Raw genomic sequence first — 16110 nt, forward strand, 5'->3', positions numbered from 1 at the left:
TGGCCAATATCGCCCTAAAAAAGTATAATAATGTATGGTAAAGTAATTAGGTAATTCAAAACACCAATTCAAAAGAAAAAAGTCAACTCAAATATTTCAATTTCAATTAAAATGTTTCCAAAATTTGTCCCAAAAAATGATAGCTCTCTAAGAATCTTTTTCATCTCATCATGTCCTTGACCATCAAGTTTAAATTGTTTATCTGTGCGTCCGAGTTTTTCTCAGTGACATTGTTGCCCTTAAACGGCCGAACCGACTAGATTCAGATCATTTTCATCCCTTTAGGAGCTACGATGCCACAGACAGACACTCACACATAACGGTCAAACTTATAACACTCCTTTTTTTAGTTCAGGGATTAAAAAGCGAGTGAATAGTCTTCCTTTGTAATCTGATAAATTCGATTAAAAATAATTGGAAATTAATAGCATTATTTTAATTTTTACTTCAAAGCTAAAATCTTGCAATATAAATTACGTTTTAATTTCCCTAACGTCAAACAAAAACATAATAATTATATTTATTTATAGAAAGAATGAATGAAAAATACTTAATTTTCTTTTTCTATAAACTTTTATATAAACAAATGAGACAATTTTAAATCTTTAAAACAAATCTCAATGGATTTCAAGAATTTAGGATTATTGTTCAGGTCTTCGACCTTTATTTATTCACGAAAACGACAATTTGAAATAGACGTGGTTATATTATTTATATAAATATACAGAGTGTATGGGGAAAAAATTTTAATAAATATTTTTAACTTTTATTTAAATTTAATGAAATGTGTCTTGTATCCAAAATATGTCCACTTGTTTGGGTTAAAAATGTAGTCCTACATAGGTACACAGACTGCGTAGTAGGAGACTATGTCTTATCTTCTCTGTCACTGCCCAGCTCATGCCATGAGGAGATGGACTTACTTTAGCCAGCCTCTCTTTGACGACCTCTCCGATCTCGTCCATCGACGTCAAAGCACTCCTGCTGTTTTTTAAACAGCTCCAAATGGTTCATGAAGTAGTGGCCGAGGATGGGCCAACCAGACCAGTTTTTATATAAAGCATCAAAATATCACATTTACATCAAAATTTTCCTAGTTTCTTTCATTTACAGTGGTAAATTATTACAAAACACTCTGTAAAAGTCAATATATATGTATGAATATCTAAATGGAATGAAATGTTTTAAAATAATGTTCGTAGACATCGAGACGACGCTACAACGAACATTCTAAATAAGGAGTTTATGAAACTTTTTTGGTACATACTTAAGAACTTGATCTAAGTAGTCCCATCAAATAAGATGAAATTTCGAATGTTTTCATGCAGTTTTGGATGCAGCAAGGCCACTTATGATATATTTAACTTTTTACCTTAAGATAAAAACTTTCATATAAAAGGTGATTTCGGAAAATACAACGATTATTCATGTTTTTTCAAAATTTTTTAAATTTTATTCGAAAACTATGAATTTAAAAAAAAATAGGTAGTTCCATAGTTATTGGGAGTAAAAATCAGGTTAATTTAATGATTGGATGCAGAGTTTCTGAGATATCGCAATTTTTGAATCGATTTTAGTCCATATCTCAAAAACTATTCGACCAGTCAACAAATGCATTCCATTCGATTTTTGTACTTGTTGGGTCAAAATTACCTTATATACTGAGTTTTATCGAAATTGGAGAAAAATTTGTCGTTTTTTTTGCAATTTTTTAAAGGTCCTTTTTAAAAAATCGAGAAAATCTAAAAAAAAAATTTTGTTTTGGAATTTGATGAAACTCAGTGGATGGGGTAATTTTAATCCAAAAAGTATAAAAATCAGGTTAATTTAATGTTTGGACCTATAGAAAGTTACAACTTTCATTTTCAAAAAAGTTCCCCACCGAAAAATTAAAATCCATAAAATTATGAACAAAAGAAAGGATAAGTGAGGACTATAACGTGATAGTCTTTGTTTTAAAAAGCAGAATTGTCCAACAAAGTGGGCGTTATCTGCTAGTATATTATAAAAACATAAGTATATAAGTGGTACGTATACAAATATCTATACCTCGTTTATATTTTTTTAAATATCGATTTTTCCAAAAATGCGAAAGATTTATTCAACAGGTCTACAAAAGGCCTACAAAAGTCTACAAAACTGCAATAAATTTCTCCTAATTTGATGGGACTAAAGTGATTTATAAATTAGATGTATAATATAACAAAGACAGAACAATATTATTTTCTTCTAAACATACTTTTACAAATATATGTACATTTTCCTCAATACATAAACTCCACACGTGTCTTATTCTGGAATTTAAAGGATATTATATGACAATGGGTTTATTTTACGACTCGATACAGGTACAAAAGAAATTTAGTTTTTATTTATTTTCTAATATATTTAGAAATTTACTTTGATTATTAGAGCGCTTTAGTAGATTCTGTTTTGAACATTTTTTAAATTGAAACTTTAGGAGTACTTATTACTTACTGTTTGTGTTATAATAATAAAACAATTTCTTTGAAGTTCTGATTCACAAAATCACATTTTTCTAAAAAAATCGCCATAAGCTGCTCTCTTTTGACCATTGATACATTTTCCTTCTGTGTGATCATGACCAAAAGAACAGAAAAACTCATTGTAGCAGCGGAGATGTGGTTTTATCGACGAAGTGAGCGTATATCATGCACCAAACACATTTTCCAATGACAATATGCTAAAACTATTTGGTATTAATCGGGAAATATTAGGAACTATAAGAAAAGGCAACTTAATTTTTTGGGGTATATTATACGCGCTAGGAAATTAGAACACAATTTATTAACTGGGAAAATTGTGGGATCAAAAGTAAAATATAGAACTCGAACTTCATTCATAAGTACCTTGATTCATAATAACATGAGAAGGGTAAACTACTACTGCCTTGCTAATGATCGTATTCAATGGAACGCTGATGATACTCGTTATTAACTTCCCAGAGGAAGTTAATGTGATGGGACCGATTTCGATAATCTTCAGTTTTACATATTTCCACGGTTTCAAGGCTTAAATATCCAAATCACACCTTTGCAATGTGATGTCTGTGTGTGTGTGTGTACGTATGTGCGTCTGTTCGTTCGGATTCTTTCGCCTCGATTATCTCGAGTACCAGTTACGACAATAACACGTGAGTGCGCTAATTCGTCGCGTAATCGCTTATTTAAGAACTGAAAGTGTTTTCAGCAGCATTAGTTGAGCCGTTTTTAATGGTAATAAAGAACTGAATAAACAGAATCTGAAAAGTGGATAACACACATCATTCATCTATGGTAATATAGATCGTTCCAGCATAAGCTGCAGTAAATGTTCGAAGAATAATCTATCAAAGCTAACAAGACCTTTTTTTTAATGTTTTTTCCCCCTCTAGGAAGTTAGTCGTGTGAACTACAGGGGTCGCACCCACACGACTTCAGTACCACAACGACTATGTACTGAGAGTATTATTATTAGGTATTACATTTTCGTTGTCACTCAGTGTATTTCATGTCTAATTTACTTTTAATTACTTATACACTATATATTAATGAAAATTGTTTTTATATAACAGGTATTCGTAGAAATACAAACTTTAATTACATTTATTTGTTAGTGGTATTTTAAGCTAGAGTATAGTTAAAGTTCCATATGTACAGTGTATATGGATGGTGCCTACAAGCGTAGCACCAAACAAAAGTACGGAAACAAATAGTAATGATTTCCTTTTTATCAATAATTACTTTTCATTTTCACATGAATTTTCTCATGATCGGATACAAAAACTTAGTTTATTATTTTCTTATCTGTCTGCAACTTAGAAAGTTTAAGATATAATGGTCCTATTATTAGAGTCACGACTCATGCCAACATATTATATTATTGAAAAATACTCATTTTGAATTTCTGGTGTCGATGCAGAATACTTTGGCTAACCTTCTTTACAAAAATTTTTTATCTTTCCTTCTACTAATTTTTATCTTTCCTACCAGAGACATTCCAGGAAATTGTGAAGCCGACGAGCTTGCCAGAAATAAAAAAAATAGGTGTAACGGCTGTCTAGGTGTAAAGGCTGTCTGTGGCATCGTAGTACCTGAACGGATGAACCGATTATAATTTTTTTGGTTTCATATGAAATGTAATTTAACGGAGAGTGTTCTTAGTTATGTTTCAAGTGCGAAGTTAAGTTTCCGTACCCGAAAAAAAACTAAAATAAAATCGCATTTCGCAGTCGGGGGTTTTTTTGTAAATTTTACTTGTCTTCACTAATTTTATTATGGACTGGAATCTTTTATGTCTATATCTACGAAATTTTCATGCAAGATACGGAAATACATTCATTATACATAATTTCTACGTGAAATAATTTAAAAGACAAATTGTATATCCACCCACCAATGAATACGTCGAGTATTATAAACAACTCGAAATCGTTTAAAATTTGTTGTCCTGAATAGGAGGGTTATATTTGACAAATGAAATATACACCCCCCGTGGCGAATAACAAAAATGTACAAAATGCTTATAAACAAAATTGCTGAAATTTGGTTGACATTTGATTGTCACTTGTTTATTTGTTCTACGATTGTTTTTTGTTTATTTTATGTTGTACGATCAAAATAATATATTACGTACAGAATATTATAGAAGTTTCTATTTAATCGAATAATATCCATGTTCATTGGTTTTTACCTCCAGTGGGTATTGTCTAAGTATAATAAGAATATTTCTACATATATTGGAATATAAAGGAGAATTATTGCATTGTATTAAATTATTACTAATAATTTTCAAAAGGTAAAAAATAAAATTCTAAACTTCATAAAAAATGGAAAATATGCCATACACCAATTGAATAAACTTTTCCTTAGGACTCTATAGCAGGCATGGGCAAACGTGACTTACATAAGTCCTTTGGACTCCTTATCTAACATACGCATAAGACAGTGACAACCTAACCAGTAACAACCTAAAACACGAGTAAAACCGAAAGGCAACATTCTTTTTTCTACTATAAGAGAAACTGAGATAGGTAGAAGAATCGTATACCCGTCTCGCTTCCTCCTCTATTAGCAATGCGGGCTTGGACAAAGAGACACACAATAAAGTTATAACAATGGTTACTTTGACTTAAAATAACTAGCCTATGTCTGCTCTTTAGGCTCTACTGGTCTCTAAAACAATTTAATACTGCTAAAAATTTGCAAAAATGTCAATATATGTTCTATAAAATGAATGACCTGTATGACTGAAATCAATTTTGCTATGAATTGAATTTTGAACTTCGAGCCATTTTTTCTTTAATATATGTTTTATTTTTAAAAATCATTGGAGTATTATATAACAAAAAATTTGGGATATCTCGGTTGGTGTTAGTACACTCGAAATATGTATTTGAAATTGTAGATAATTATTCAAATTAACAGATGAATAAGAATAATTTTCTTCGAGAATTAATTTCTTGGTTGGTGTTAGTACCAACACTCGAAATATGTATTTTAAGTTTTAGAAAATTTATCAGATTGTCAGATGAATATTTTTTAAGAATAATTTTTATCGATAATTAATCGTTAGTAATTAATTTTGGAAATTAACTTTCCAGTCTATAGGAAATTTATTGTAATTGTCTCGATTCTCAAAATTGCGGTGTTCAACATGATGTTAAATGGAAATTGCAAGTAGCATCACACAACGTAATTTGGAGAAAAACTATGTGTGTTTGTGTGAACGTACGTGCGTGGTCATATTTTTCCCGATCGATATCACGCGAAGAAAAAAGATATCGACTTCAAAATGATTACATAGCCGAAAGAAATTACATAACATTTGGTCGAATCGTTTTTTTGTGTAAACAAAAAGAATGAAAATTAGTAAATTTTTTAAATTTTTGAACAAATTTTAATCATATATACTTCTCAAGGGTAATTTATAAACAGATACTGTAGTGACCTATAAACATATGTATGTGATGAAATTCTTTATTAAACTAGAGACCTACCCCAAGGATTGTTACGGTTTTCGAATTGCTAATTTGCAAGATATTTCGAGACATTTAAATTATGTCATATTTAATCGACGTTTACAAATAACTTCTTTCCGTTAGCTATTAATTATTCAAGTAATTAAAAGTACAAGGAAGGCTATGCCGTTGCAATTAATAAATCCTCACCTTCAGGTTTGATTTATTAGAAGAGAAGACTTCATATTTTGGTTCCGATACCGGGAATCGAACCGGAGCCTCCTGGGTGAATGCTTTAAAAGAAGGTTTAAGAGAAGACTTGATAAACTATTTGTTTATCTTTAAAATGTAAAACGATTCTCAATTTAGTTAGAGAAACGAATATATGAAGGGTCTCGCAGTGGAAGTCTTTTGTTGATCGGACGGGTTATGGCGCGTAAATTCAAGCGAGGATCTACTAAATCAATATTAGTTATGTGAAGTTGGCTCTACTGTATTACAACTTAAAGTGTCAATAGTGATATTGAATACAACGTGTTGTGTGTCGACGATTGGATTAACAAAAAAAAAACGTAAGTGATCTCAATTAAATTCAATTATGTTTATTTAATTTTTTTTTTGTAAAATTTCCTTTAATGTTTCTACTATTCACAATTTTATTTTATTTATTTATTTTTTTTATCAAATGTATAGTAAACAAAAATAAACACTTAGCATAATTTATTTTGACACCTAACCTAAGAATTTTGTATTTGAAAAAAATTTAAAAAAAAATTTAATATTTGTTTAAAAGGGGACATACGTTAGTACTAACATTGACAACAGTGGTTCCTGGTGAATTTCCTTCCAAATTAAAAGCGCATACAGACATTTATTATATTATTTTTTGTTGAATAAAAATATGTATGTATATTCGGACAAGAGCCATTTGCCGCAACAGCACGGGCGAGGTGTATGGGTCTTCGATTCAATTTAGATCGTCTTCACCACCACCTCGCGCCGCGAAATGGAGAGTGGCTGACCCTTGTCGTTAATAGGCGGCTATTGGCCAGCACCAAATTGACAAGGGCCACTCGACGGCTTGACTAATAGATCCACCAGGAATCACCACGCATTAAAAAAACTTAACTAATATGATTTCCTAATTTTAAAATGTTTGTTACACCTCCAACCTTTTATTAATGTCATTTTTTTTCAATTTATTTTAGAATATGTCCTTTTTGGCCGGCAAATTAATTGATAAAGAGGCAAAAGATAAATACAACTTACATAGTCATTCACGAATGGAACCGGGGGTTGAACAACCGGACGGCCAGGAGAGAACGCAGCAGCACACAGCGGAATCACTGGGTGATCCTCGAGGTATACCAGATTTTCTTGCATAATTTGTGTTGATCGAATCGGCCTGCATGCGGTGGTGTTGCCGCTGATGGGCGATGTTGAGTTTCCAAACAACAAAAGATGAAATAACCATGCGGTCGTCCACTCGAAACTTGTATCAGCAGGTACTCCACGTGAATATTTATCGTTTTTATTTTAATTTGTTTTTGTTTTATTGTTCCTATTTAATCATTCGTTGTCGATTCATTAACTATAACACGATGTTGGTCCAGTTTTAATTTATGTTCGATTTTATTTTATTTGTTTAATGATCGTCGTCGATTGGTTAATTTTAATCCACCACGAATGAATATATTCCGAGCTCTTAACTTGCTCGATGCAAAGGTTGAAGTAAAGTATTTTTTTCATCAAGAAACCATCAGGTCATTTGTTGACTCATTGTTTTTTTGTTTTATTAGTGCCTGGTGCCGCCGTGATCCAATCACGACCTTTCGCGCCGTGTTTACCGCCTGCGATGCTGCGTGCGATTCTCTGTTTGTGCGTCGTGTGCCTGGCCATCCGGGTATCCACTTTCGGCCATTTTTTTATTTTTATGATTTGTAATGAAAAAAAAATTGTATTTTAATTTTAAATAAATTTTAAATATTTTACTGACATTTTGTTTTTTTTGTTTTTTTTTTTGTAAATTTTTTGTAAATTTTTTTCTTTTTTGTTCGGTGGGTATAATGTAGCCTAAGCCGAACTCCATGTGTGAAACCAAATATGAGTATCGTCTCATCCACCCCCACTGGCTAAAATGCTACGGCATTTCCTCTACTCTTTCATTATAGGGCTTAACGCTTCAATGTGGGCTTTATATCGCGTACGAGTTGTCTACGCACTCGAGCTCACATGAGATTGGTGACGTGGTAAAGGGACATTATTATGTTTCTGATGGCTTTGGGGACGGAAATTCGTCTTAGGCGATGTTTCCCCACGAGTTTCACCAGGAGGTCAGATTTGAGGGCATATCCTGTGACATCTTCCCCAGATTCAATTCTGGAGAGGATGAGTCTATGCTCTTCATCTTCCTCCTGATGTTTTCGCAGAGAGGCACGGCTTTGGGGACGGAAATTTTCTTAGGCGATGCTTCCCCACGAGTTCCACCAGGACGTCAGATTTGAGGGCATAACCTATGACATCCTCTCCAGATTCAATTCTGGAGAGGATGAGTCTATGCTTTTCATCTTCTTCCTGATGTTTTCGCAGAGAGGCAAGGCTTTGGGGCACTTCGTCCAAAAGGTGAAATTTAGCGTCATCAGAAGGTGATAGGGTTTCTAAAGGTTTTTTTTGTTTTTTGGAGGTTTTGTAATGACCCTGAGCGTGGGGCGATTGGAGAATATTTCGGCTTAGACTACATAACCACTCACCCATATTTATTAATTGGTTCTCCATGGCCTGAAGACGGTGTTGGTTGTCAGCATGTCAGCACTTAGTTCGGTTTGGGTTCTTATAGGGTTAAACACACGTGATGGAGGAGATTGATGTGTCGAAGTTGGTGGGGCTGTTGACGTTGAGGATGTCGATGTTGAAGACGCCGTCGTGAAATCGAGCCATGGAAGTTGGTTGACTACTGTATTCAGCGGCGGTGCGCTGGGTTCTGGCATTGTTGTTGGCGGCGTTGCGAAGCCCGGAGAAGTCACCTCGGGTTGTGGATTACAGCTGGTGGCGGGTGTGAATATGCGTCCGCTCCTGGTGTCCGGCATGTTAGACTCCGCGATTGTTCAACGGTTGTATATGTAAGTGTTATAGAAAACAGAAAAGGATTTGTAGAATTAAGCTTAATTAAAGTTAAAAGTAATTGAAGAAAATTTTAATTTTATAAGATTATACAATTAATACGTTGTTCATTTTCAAGTTGTCTTAGATAACGACGATTGAAAATTACGCCATTTACCATACGCTATGCTACCATAAAACGATTCTCAATTTAAGTTAGAGAAACGAATATATGAAGGGTCTCGCAGTGGAAGTCTTTTGTTGATCGGACGGGTTATGGCGCGTAAATTCAAGCGAGGATCTACTAAATCAATATTAGTTATGTGAAGTTGGCTCTACTGTATTACAACTTAAAGTGTCAATAGTGATATTGAATACAACGTGTTGTGTGTCGACGATTGGATTAACAAAAAAAAAACGTAAGTGATCTCAATTAAATTCAATTATGTTTATTTAATTTTTTTTTTGTAAAATTTCCTTTAATGTTTCTACTATTCACAATTTTATTTTATTTATTTATTTTTTTTATCAAATGTATAGTAAACAAAAATAAACACTTAGCATAATTTATTTTGACACCTAACCTAAGAATTTTGTATTTGAAAAAAATTTAAAAAAAAATTTAATATTTGTTTAAAAGGGGACATACGTTAGTACTAACATTGACAACAGTGGTTCCTGGTGAATTTCCTTCCAAATTAAAAGCGCATACAGACATTTATTATATTATTTTTTGTTGAATAAAAATATGTATGTATATTCGGACAAGAGCCATTTGCCGCAACAGCACGGGCGAGGTGTATGGGTCTTCGATTCAATTTAGATCGTCTTCACCACCACCTCGCGCCGCGAAATGGAGAGTGGCTGACCCTTGTCGTTAATAGGCGGCTATTGGCCAGCACCAAATTGACAAGGGCCACTCGACGGCTTGACTAATAGATCCACCAGGAATCACCACGCATTAAAAAAACTTAACTAATATGATTTCCTAATTTTAAAATGTTTGTTACACCTCCAACCTTTTATTAATGTCATTTTTTTTCAATTTATTTTAGAATATGTCCTTTTTGGCCGGCAAATTAATTGATAAAGAGGCAAAAGATAAATACAACTTACATAGTCATTCACGAATGGAACCGGGGGTTGAACAACCGGACGGCCAGGAGAGAACGCAGCAGCACACAGCGGAATCACTGGGTGATCCTCGAGGTATACCAGATTTTCTTGCATAATTTGTGTTGATCGAATCGGCCTGCATGCGGTGGTGTTGCCGCTGATGGGCGATGTTGAGTTTCCAAACAACAAAAGATGAAATAACCATGCGGTCGTCCACTCGAAACTTGTATCAGCAGGTACTCCACGTGAATATTTATCGTTTTTATTTTAATTTGTTTTTGTTTTATTGTTCCTATTTAATCATTCGTTGTCGATTCATTAACTATAACACGATGTTGGTCCAGTTTTAATTTATGTTCGATTTTATTTTATTTGTTTAATGATCGTCGTCGATTGGTTAATTTTAATCCACCACGAATGAATATATTCCGAGCTCTTAACTTGCTCGATGCAAAGGTTGAAGTAAAGTATTTTTTTCATCAAGAAACCATCAGGTCATTTGTTGACTCATTGTTTTTTTGTTTTATTAGTGCCTGGTGCCGCCGTGATCCAATCACGACCTTTCGCGCCGTGTTTACCGCCTGCGATGCTGCGTGCGATTCTCTGTTTGTGCGTCGTGTGCCTGGCCATCCGGGTATCCACTTTCGGCCATTTTTTTATTTTTATGATTTGTAATGAAAAAAAAATTGTATTTTAATTTTAAATAAATTTTAAATATTTTACTGACATTTTGTTTTTTTTGTTTTTTTTTTTGTAAATTTTTTGTAAATTTTTTTCTTTTTTGTTCGGTGGGTATAATGTAGCCTAAGCCGAACTCCATGTGTGAAACCAAATATGAGTATCGTCTCAAATGAACCATGCATTTAAAAACGTAAAGCATTTTTAACGAAACAGGAAATATCTAGTTTTTTTCTGCTAAGTGTAGAACAAAAACTACCTAAACAATATTTTTGGTTTATCTACTACCTCATGGTGGAAGTTTTATACTAAAACTTTTCCTTTGACTCGTATTTTTCCTTTAAACATATTTTCTCTCCATGGTATATCGAATACTTTCTTTTCTGTACTTACAACTAAAAATAATTGATGTTCTAAAGTTTTTTCTTCAGAGAGAACTTTGTTCCGGAAGTGAAATATCAAAGTAATGAACTAAAACTTTGTATGGTTATTTGACTAGTAGGTAGGTACATTATTCTATTGACAAATGTACGTAAAGTCATTTTATCCAATCTCTAGTAGTAAATATAAACAACACATTCCTGTATTTGTGTATTTGACCAGCAGCACATCAATCTATATCAGTAAATCCTATCTTTATCCATAATAAAAGCTGTAACCATAGTTCCTTCTCTATTGTTCCATATGCAATGTAAGACAGATAGACACAAAAGATATATAAACCTTGAGCCCACAATGAAATTAAATTTCTATCATTATTTTTGCCTGGCTTCGATTTTCGATCATTTTTCGATTTTCGTGTCTTTCGACAATTCGACACACCGTAACAACAAGACCACTTTCGATTTCGATTTTCATAGATTCTACACTCGAGCCACGGTAAATCTAACTTTTATCAATTCTCAAAGGAGCAGACAAAAAGAATCATAGAACCTTTTCGTCAGTATGGGTTCACGGTCTAAACATGATAATATTTTAGTATGCAGTTGCCGTAAAATGTCATTTGAAGGAATGATAATCAATGTCTTTATTTTATGTGTGTTTCATCTCAGTACACAAAAGCTATTTCTGTTGTCGTTTACAAGATGGGCTACTAAGAGAGTGACGTTTTGATATAAGCTGTTTGATTACCCTTGTTTTCTCTTGAATATGCAGTTTTAAAAAGGCACATTCCTCGATGCCATCGTATAACGAGAATATGGATCGAACTAAATTTTTTTGTATCACTTCAGATGAAGAATGCTCACTCCACGAATAGAGTGAGTTTAGTTTAGATAGAGTTTAGAATTCCTAATTCAAAAAAGAGGAAGGTACCCACCAGGTACATCATACGAAGGTATCACTTTAGAGATTACATATAAAACTTCGTCGTTTTTTAATCAATTTTAATTTCACTATTGACATCAGGATTATCTCTTATTCTTCCATCTCGAAACTTTTGCGACACTCGATATAACAGCCCTTGGGTGCTGAAACTATGTGAACAACATTCCAAGTTTTTGAAAAAATCAAAATTGAGAAGCACAAGATTTCAGAAATAAGCGTAGTACAAATTAATAAATCTTTGTTACCTCAATTCTTTCTTAAAACTTCTTTATTCTGCTTATATTATTTAACGTATTCCCCCAAAATTGTCGTGAGTGCACGAGTGAATTATATCAGCAATTATATTAATTTATTGCTTTCTTAGTTTATGCCTAAGCTGCTTTGCTCAACTGTGACGTATGCGGTACAATCATTAACAATGTCTAAACAAATTTTTTTAAGCTTCTTTTTCATCATTGTTTGTAGAATCGTTTTGATGGACCAACCTGTAAATAGCTCATATTTTGTCTTCTTTTAGTTCCGCACTGGCATACACAGAAGATCATATCTTCTGTTTAAGGATATAAATATTATACGATGGAGTTAGTAGTATGGAATAAGGAAATGTATTTCCTATTCAGAACAACTATTTGATGCATATACATACATATATGTGTATATATTTTATCTTACTTTGAGTAAAATCGAACCTCATATTATGAAATAGAAAGAAAGATTTAAATAATGTTTTAGCGGAATATTTACTACTCCAGGAGACGTATCAAGTGGTATAAGCGTTGAGCTGGAGCTAATATTTCAGAGTTTCCTGTAATTTTAATTATCGTAAAATATTATTCATCTCAAAAGGAAAGTATATTAAGCATTGTTTTTAAGAGAATCATTCATAAGGAGAATAATTAAAAACTTAATTATCTGACTGGAACGATATTAAAAGAATTCTATTCTATATTTTACTACTACACAAAAGGCTTTGAAAAATTATATTCTGGCAAAATTAACACGCTTTCTTGCCATAAAATGAAATTAAATTTTAAACCTTTTTTATTCTGTCATCCATTTTTTAAATATGCTGTCTACATGCTTTTCAGAATAAGCAAAATTTTTTATAAAGAATGACTTTTTTTCTTAAAATGAAAAATAAGAAAATGTATCTCTAATTTACCTTTAAAGTACAGTTACCCCTATCCGGGAACACACTATACAAATATCTCGGTGTGGCAGCTCAAAATTTGATTTAAAAGAAATTTGTTATTAATCTTGGCACATCTAATCCTTATTGTACCTATCGTTAAATAGTATTGATTCATATGCGAAATTTCGAAATCCGTTATTTTTGTCAAAAACGAAAATTGAGTTGAAATGCATGTCAAAAGCAACTGTGGAAAGAGTTTAAAAAGTCAATAATAAAAAAAAAAGAAAAGATTTTTATCTGTTTCGACAGTTGTAAGCTTCATGCCTTATATTTCCACCTATTGTGTTAGCAATAGCTTTCTTCTTACATAAACGTCAGATATAAAAATCATTTAAAAACATAATTTCCTCATTTTTTTTATCAATCCTCCAAATGACAGACTAGTAGAATCGTATTAATTTAGTTTCATTGTGCATCTACCATCTTTAAAGTTGTACACTCTTTTTTAGGTAAATACAGTGCTGGATTACCCATTAGGCCGGACTAGGCCATGGCTTAGGGCCCCCGACGGGCAGGGGCCCCCACGAAAATTTGATATGATTATTTTTGAACAAATAAAGTTCTATTCTACTTCAATAAAGCTGAATTTTGTTCATTTTATTCCGTTTATAACCTTGGAATGATATGAATAGGCTGTACGAATGCTATGAATACACAAATAACGATTAATTTTACAATTATTCAAAAAAAGGGGGGGGGCCCAAAATTTTATTGGCCGAGGGCCCCCGATGGACTTAATCCGGTACTGGGTAAATAGTTACAGAAATTTGTATACGAAAAAAAACAAAAAAAAACAAAAGCTCTATAGTAATTTATAAAACGTACTGAATACATATTCAAATAGAATTATCAAAGTGTAAATATTTACGTTGATGCAATTGAATCTATTGTCTTTGCTTTTATGTAAATATAAATTTCACAGATGTTTTTGTTAAATCGAGACCGCACTAAAAGTTTTTGGTATCAGTTAATTTCTTTAAAAAAGACTCTGTGATTAAAATCAATTTCCAGTATACAAACCCACTCTTTTAGTAAATATGCAAGCCATGATATTACCGACATGTTTCGACTTATATGGCTATGATTAAACTGCGAACGCAAATGTTTGTATTTGTAATAATTTGATAATGGATATTTTCTTTACACTAATTTGACAGTACTTTTTTTAATGCGAGTAGTGATTGGTTTATTCAATTTTGTTAAGAGCATCAACGTTACCTGTTTCTTGTATTATTAACAAGTGGTAAATTAAGAAAATTGATTTTCTCATTAGTCCCGTCATATTGTAAAAAAATCTAATACGAAAATTGCATGTGTTACTTGTGTACGCTTAAAAATATTCAATATAGATTCAGGAATAGTCTTAAAAGATATTTCTGTTTAAATCAGAAAATGGAAAATTTTTGACTACTGTAACTTTGAATTTTTCCCGAGCAGATAATGACTTGCGGTCGATTCATCTTCTGTGACCTTCCTCTTCTGTATCGCATTGAAAATAAAGTATTTTTGCACCTAGGAAATTTTTTATTCTCGTAAAAAAACTGGTATACTTGTAGTAAGAATACCAAAATTTACTCCCTACACTAAAATTATAATATAATAATAACTAATATTAATTCCCGTGGTAATATTATATACGTTTTTACCGATGTATTACACTTCGTATTCTTGTGGGAATTTTCTTACCGTAGGAATAAATATACTTACTGCAGGAGAACTCACTCATTCGAAAATATTTTCTATCCTAAGGACACAAATAGTTCTTTTTTTCTTTACGTCTTTTTGTATACGCAAAGAAAACCTTTTCATATTCTTTGACTATTGAGATCTCCAAGGTTTGCTGTTAATTTTCATTAAACTTTTTTCTTTCTACAGACATTATATATGTCATATATTTGAATAATAGTTCAAATGTCCATATCAACGGACTGTAATATTGAATACTTGTATACAATTAACTTTATGTTGATATAACCCGTCAGCACTCACGTAATGAGCATTTTGCTATATATTTTTTCAATTCCTCCAAAAAGCTATGCTCTTATCATTTCAGTCTCAAAAATCATTCAATTCGCACGTAAACAAAGAATTTTTAAATGGCCAAAGATTATCGAACTGTTAAAGCGAGTGCTGACGGGTTAAAATCTTCCACACGCCCGCCGCTTTGTAAACTCGCGCCCGTGGGTCATACCTACTTTAATGGGTAACCCCCCTCTGCGTTGGTCTGGGTATTATTCTAGCTTAACTAAACATGCGAATTTATTTTATCATAACAAAGAAAATAATATTTCAACTATATTATCATAAATTTATTAAATAAACGATTCATTAATTTATGGTATTTAATTAAAGATTGCATGTTCTAAATTTTCCATAAACTAGTTATTCTAATAAAGTTTTGAAACTCAGTCAAAAATATTGTTTTATAATTTCTCATCTTTTCTCATCCAATTGTTTTTCTAGTTAGAATAACACATTCACACGTACGTACATACCAATTAAGGTAGCATTACACGTAATCTTTGCTTGCTTTACTTGTAAATATATTTGGTTAGTTTGCTCAATTTTCGACATACATTTTCGGACGACATTACACGTCGGAAAAAGAAAGTATTTGTGTCAAATCGTTTTTGGTAAACATTTGGAAAATTTTATTTGCTGATTTTAATATATTTTCTATCTCATTACAGGACGCGCATTTTTTGTAGTATAGTGTTTTAAAACCTACACAAAACATCGC

General features: G+C 32.4%; 2 long non-coding RNA genes across 2 annotated transcripts; both read left to right on the forward strand.

Moving 5' to 3' along the window:
* The first annotated feature begins 6394 nt into the window (after positions 1–6394).
* Positions 6395–7922, forward strand: LOC123293589. The gene is made up of 3 exons (XR_006535022.1): positions 6395–6531; positions 7168–7464; positions 7759–7922. It is a non-coding gene; the product is annotated as an uncharacterized LOC123293589 (long non-coding RNA).
* A 1416-nt stretch (positions 7923–9338) lies between these two features.
* LOC123293590 lies at positions 9339–10868 on the forward strand. Its single transcript, XR_006535023.1, has 3 exons — positions 9339–9477; positions 10114–10410; positions 10705–10868. It is a non-coding gene; the product is annotated as an uncharacterized LOC123293590 (long non-coding RNA).
* Positions 10869–16110: the final 5242 nt, after the last annotated feature.

This window comes from Chrysoperla carnea, chromosome 2 (genome assembly GCF_905475395.1).
Source record: "Chrysoperla carnea chromosome 2, inChrCarn1.1, whole genome shotgun sequence".
NCBI lineage: Eukaryota > Metazoa > Arthropoda > Insecta > Neuroptera > Chrysopidae > Chrysoperla > Chrysoperla carnea.